Here is a 6,432-nt window from a genome sequence, read left to right as displayed (position 1 = left end):
GAGGGGGGGGGGGTGGGCTAAAGGCTTAGTTTGATTGAATTTAAACTGCAAGACACTTTATGAATTCAAAAACAAGACACTTTGATTATTTTATCTGGCCGCTGTAGCAGGATTAATGGTGTAATATAACAGAGACATTTGGTCTCTTCTTTTCAAAGCTTTAGTGCATAACGTTTTGATATTAATGAACGTTCTTTACACTCAAGCCATTGCCAAATGAGTTGCTACAAAGCTAATCAAGATTATCAGCTCCGCACAAATCTGTATTTCTCAGCATGGCTATGTTCAGAAGATTGTGCCGTCCGTTGACTTTCCCACACAGAAGCTCAAGCGAAGATGATGACCTCTTTTGAAGAGTCCATCATGTTTTTTAAACCTCTGTGTCCTCCGTGGCTACTAGCAATTGCGTGGGTAGGGGGGGGGGCACATGGGTCCCGTCCGCAAACATGTAAGGCTTGTATCTTATGGATGCGCCGACGGTGTTGTTGTCATTACCTAGAATATTCATGGGTGAGACAGAAATGATGCACTATAGCTTTAAGCATGTTTGACTTTGTTGTTTTGATTTGAACCAATGTTACATTTGAAAGGGATCAGCACTTATTTAAGCAGTTACTGTGGAGCCTTCATTGTGTGATGCTTGTTTAGCACATGAACTGTTGATGCACCTTGACACCAGAGGTTTTTGCAAAATATGTGAAATAAAGCTTTTCAAGCTCATGGTGAATTCAATTATTCCTAACCTATGTTTTTAATATTTGCTATATTTAGTTAAGCATAATGTCTATAAACTGCATCAATCAGATTGACATGGTGCATGGTGGGATTTTGTTTGTTTGTGAGATCACACAGATAGCAGTTTTGAACAGGCATAATGTAGGACACCTAAAGGCTAAAATGGCAGCAGAAAGGTCTGTCACCTTTTAACTGAACTGGGTATAAAAAGGTGGATTTCAAACAGGTGGTGACAAACATGGCCGAGATGCAGCAACTTCCAGTGAGTTAGAATAAAGGTGAGTGACTGGGGTGAAGTTAAGTAAGTACAAACCATAGACCGTAACAGTCTACGGTACAAACGAGGCTTTTTGTCATGTCGTATTGTCATAGTTTTGTTTGTGTTGTCGGCTACTCTTTCATTTGACGCAATGCATAACGACGGCATCTGCTTGCCAAATGGTGGTATTGCACTTGAATGGCTGCATTTAATCTTGGCCCAAAATGAAACCGTCAAACTGTGTCAAGTTCTCTGCTTTGAGCGTAATATCGCTAGGGTAACTGGTGGTGTTATAGACAGAAGGGTATGGCGTGATGCTTGCTAGCATGAGGAAGCTAAACGGGCTTGTTTGCTGGATTGAGCAGCGGAAGCGGTGTTGCCAGATCTTGCGAGACAAATACGCAACCAGGCCTGTGAAAACAAGCCCAAAACCCCGGAAAAAGAGAAGAAGGGCCTTACACTCGCCTGAAAAAGTGGCCATATTAGCCTATGGTTGTAGGCGTATTGTAACTGTACATCACAATGCTCTGAAATACCATGAGACAGACACTTGGTAGGTGATGTCCCTCACACGGCAGGGGGGGGGGGGCAGCTGCCCCGGCGGCTCCAAGAACAGAAGCTGGTGGATTAGCACAGAGTTAAAAGGGGAGACAAGAATGCTGAGCTTTTGAAAAGAACACAGAAGAAGCCATATAGTTTACTGATTAAGTCATGGCTCGGTGACTGTTTTATCCCACGAACCCTCCACAAAGCATAATGTTCATTGTTTGCATATTTTCTCCTAGTTATTGGAAGTCAAAGAAGATGAGGGGTAAAAAGTCCCTGGGAACTAAACCGTTTAAAAAAATCGTCAACAGAGCATTTAGGACAGGTTGGTTTCACATACACTACGCAGCGGTTTTTGGAATTTCAGTCTGAGAATGCAAAACTGCACAGTCTTTGTTGTCTTTGTGTGTCAGCAATTGGAAAACATGACTGGCTGATCATTCAATCTATTGTCTGTTTTTGTTTTTGCCTGATGTTTGTCCCTTCTATTTGTTGAATTTAAGATCCTTCCCGCTTGATCTTTGTTATTTCTTTTCACTTTTCACATTTTAATGGTCACTTCACCAGAGCGCCCCTTTAAAATAAATCCTTGATGGGTCTCTGCTCTCTGGGTATCTCCGAACCTGAGGTTCACTCAGACTTTGCTCACGCTAACTAGTCCGGCCAAAAGCATATGGCTATAGCTATACTATATCCTTGATACCTTGGATGTTTGGACACTCGTAGCTTCCTTACTAGACGTTTTTTGGCATCACAAGACACCCGGTCAGCCAGAGAAGAAAGGTGCCTTGTATAATCACATTGAGCGCAATGGTTACGATATATTAGATCCTTTACTTAGTAAAAGTACTAATATCACAATGTTTAAAAACACTCTGTTAGTGAGGAATCCTGTTGAAATGTTACCAAGAAAACATGGTAACTATGTCATGAAAATGTACTTAAAGTATGTACGTAAAGTACTCATGTCGACACAATCCTCAGTTTCGAATCCGTCAACATGGATTTGTTCTTACATGAAAATAAGTCAATATTTTCCCTCAGAATTGTGTTGAGGACAAGAGTTAATGTGACATTGAAATTGGGAATAATCAGTGGAATTCCCACGTAACTACTAAAATTTGTAATTAAGTACGTCTGAGTGCATGTGCTGTGCTTCATTACTTTCCAACACTGCATGGAGACTTTGCATGTCCAGGACAAAGCAGAAGCCATAACACTTTTTTTGAAGATGCCAAAGAGAACATTCCTGCAACGTATCGTTTATATTAGACAGCACTCTCGAAAAAAAAAAAAAACTCCAGAAACCATCGATCCTCGCCCGGCCGTCACAGGAAAAAATAGGCGCGTCCACTGTGCCGCCAAAGGTGGCTGGCTCTCCCGTTACCATTTTCCTACCTTTTACTTCTTGTGTCTTGCTTTGTTCTAACATCAAGTGATAAAAAAAGAAAAACAAACAAAACAACAAAAAACAGATAGGAACTTCATAGGACCCTCCGTTCCCGTAAAAAACAAAGGCAATTCATGTCAGGATTTTGTGCTAATTTCCAAGCACCTGCTCGACAGCCTGTGCTCTATCGTTTAGGACCCAGACTTCTCCACTGAGGGACTAACTCGTATCAGCCCTGACCTAGGACTTTTGGATACAAACTGCATGGTCCTCGCACAGAGCGCCTCACCGATCCAGGCTGATGTCTCCCCACTTGGAGGGAGGGTGCCCTCCTCGCCCTGACAGTTGACTCTTCTCCCTCCAGGCCTAACCCAGAGGGAACCGGGGACAATGTGTTCCCCGACAGTTCACCTTCACCTGACTGACCAAGGTTCACGCGCACTTATGAGACGTTTCTTGATCCACAGGGACAAACTCAAGTCTACTGAAAATCGCAGCACTTCTCTCCACAGGTATCTAAAAGCCTTGCCATGACGCTTAACATATAGGGCTTTTGCACAAAGGAAGGAATTTTGCTTTTCCCACATTTCTTTTCCACATATTCTGCACAATTCCTCTTCCTTCTAGTTGCTAAAAGCAAGTACTCTGTTGAAGAGGTATTGTTGTGTATGACAACGCTTTAAAACAAAGTATGAAAATTTGAACTGTAGTTTACTGGTTTGATCTGTAACTTTGTGTTTTTCAAATTGTTGAAAAAAGAACAAGAGTTTAAATAAAAAAAAAAAAAAAAAAAAAAAACAAAAACAGTAGCAGAGTTTCGTTCATGTTTGTACATAAAACGAATTTTTGTTTGTATGGTATTCTATTAGTGGCAAGGTATTAGTGGCTCAGAGGGGACTGCATATTCGATGGGACTGGATATTAGGGGGCAGAATATTCATTGCCACGTGTGAAGTGTGGGGAAATCAAGTCCAGCGTAGACAAGGTCTGGGCAGATAACTGACAATCTGTTTGTGTTTAATTAAAATATTTAAAGTAAAGTGCGGTGGCCATAGTAAATATTGCAATGTAAGTAAGTACTGAATTCAACTGAATAATATGTAATTAATATAGAACAACATAGCTAACCATATCTAGATGATATTGAAGTGTAACCATAATATAATTTAAAAAATAACGTACTCATAGTGGTAAAATATAAATCCCGAATTCTTAAGAGGGAGGGCCCCCCCCCCCTCGTGCCAACTCCCCCACCCCCTCTGCCACCTAAAGACCAGTATGAAAAACTATTGTGTAATGTCCAATCATTGCATGAAGTGCACTTTCTCAAGGTTATTATTATTAGATATGTAACTTGAGCAAATAGGATGTGAGACTTTTTAGATCTGAAATGCAATTTATGTTAACTTGCATACAATTTAGTCAAATTATGTTGCCTTTTACGTCAAAAGTGTCTTTTTTGAAACATAGTCAAACCATACAAAAACTGTTTTTTTTCTATCACTCTCTCATTATTGCATTACCACAATCTATTTTTAAAGTCTTTGTCAACCTGTCCACTCACCAATTCTACACATAGAAATGGCCATAAAAAAAAAAAAAAAAAAAAAATGAATGTATTTTTTAAATGTTAATCTAGATTTCTTTCATTCAATTGAGAGGAGAGAGGGAGAGAAGCAGAGAGAGAAGAGAGAGAGAGAGAGAGATGATAGAAGAGAGAGAGAGAGAAGAGTCCAGTATAAATCTGCCACTGATACTAACAGGTCCAAGGTCTTGAATGAATACATATTTCTCCTTTCCTTGGGAGCTGGGAATTTAGTAGAACACTAAGCTTGTTTATATCATTTCTAGGCTGAAGTTGATCACTCAATTAAAAAACAAAAAAAAAAAGAGAAGAAAGCCAGCCACTTTAGCAATTAAAGCATAACATCTGTCCATGGGGTAAGTGACACTAAAATACATTTAGGTTCTCTCCAGGAGGAATGTCGTTACTTAGTCCAATTTTTTCAGTACTCCTTCCCATTCCTATCTACTTTACTTGTTGCTTGTGCATTTTGTAGGCCTAGAGCAGGGTCTCAAACTCAAATTACTTGGGGGCCGTTGGAAGTAGAGTCTGGTTTGGCTGGCCGCTCAAGTATTCCAAAAACCCAACTATTTCCTCCAAACAGTGCGCGGAACTGCCGGTGCTTTAAGCCCCTAGATCTGATATGGTTGGTGAATTTCACAGCAACAACATCACTTTGTCACAACCTAGGCATTTTGCCACAAGGGTACTTAGCTATCTTGACACCGTCACGCGCTGTCAGGAGACTACTACGTAGCCCATAAGTGACATGCGCAATGACAAAAAGTTTCAGAACGCGGGCCCATAACACTTAACTTTGATGTCAAGCAGGGGGCCACATAATATCATCCCCGCGGCCCGCAATGGCCCCCGTGCCCGTTTGAGACCCATGGCCTAGAGTTAGCGTTTTAGGTTGCCTATTCTAATTTAACTTCTAGTTAATTTGCAATTTAGATCTACATACATACAACTAAGTTATGGATCTAGGTACACTACCCTTGAACTAAATTACCCCCACCTTTACCAGCATGAATCCAATGGTTTCTTAAACGAGCCATTCTGCATGGCAGCACCTAGCTTATAGCTACTTCATTATTTTACATACTTTGTATATAGTTGTAAATGAAGTACTTTGATCCCTACAATATTTTGTTGCACTGCAGTATTTCTATCTTCATGGGTATACTTGTTCACCACCAGTCTTTTTCTAACATCATTAGCCAAACAAATGCTAACAGAAGCTCCGCTCAGTGTTGCCATGTCCGCTTATTCTAGCGACTTTGGCTTTGTTTTTTTTTGTAAAAGTCGCTTACAAATATTGGTAGTCGCGGGTTGCGTTTTTTTGGGCTTGTCACTAAAGTGTGGTTGCTTATTGGGCTTGTTCCCAGCTTGTTCTGCCGTTTTCCGCTCGATCCCGCCCTTTTAACATAAACCACTGTAGACACAGCGTTATTTCCCACCCACTTCCTGCTTCTAATTGGCTCGACCCAGATGAAACGGTACCAACCAAGTCAATGCAGAGCAGGGCAGTCTGTTGTTTTTCTGGTTAGGAAAATGCGCGAGTAGCGACTAATGGTGAGTGGACTGTAGGAGAGTTTTGGAGGAATAAATGCCCGGATAAAGTGGGTGAAAATACGGAAGAAATATACAAACTGGAGAAAGAGAAAGGAGGAAAGAATGGATTCAACCCGTCGGGGGAACAACTGAAAATCCTGTGAAAAAAAGTGATTTCAATCCCATCATTTTATTAATGTTAAATAATGTTAAAAGGTGGTTACTCCATCCTGTGGTCATTGTCCTGAAGCTCAGGGAGATAAATAATAAACTCTCAGCCTACCGTGTGTACGTTACCAATCTGTCTACATGGATTGTAACACAGTTTTATTTATTTTTCTCTTCCAGGATCTTAGGGGGCTACGTAAAAAAGTCGCTATTTTG

Source organism: Etheostoma spectabile, chromosome 23, assembly GCF_008692095.1.
Source record: "Etheostoma spectabile isolate EspeVRDwgs_2016 chromosome 23, UIUC_Espe_1.0, whole genome shotgun sequence".
Lineage (NCBI taxonomy): Eukaryota > Metazoa > Chordata > Actinopteri > Perciformes > Percidae > Etheostoma > Etheostoma spectabile.
This window is presented reverse-complemented; position numbering follows the sequence as displayed.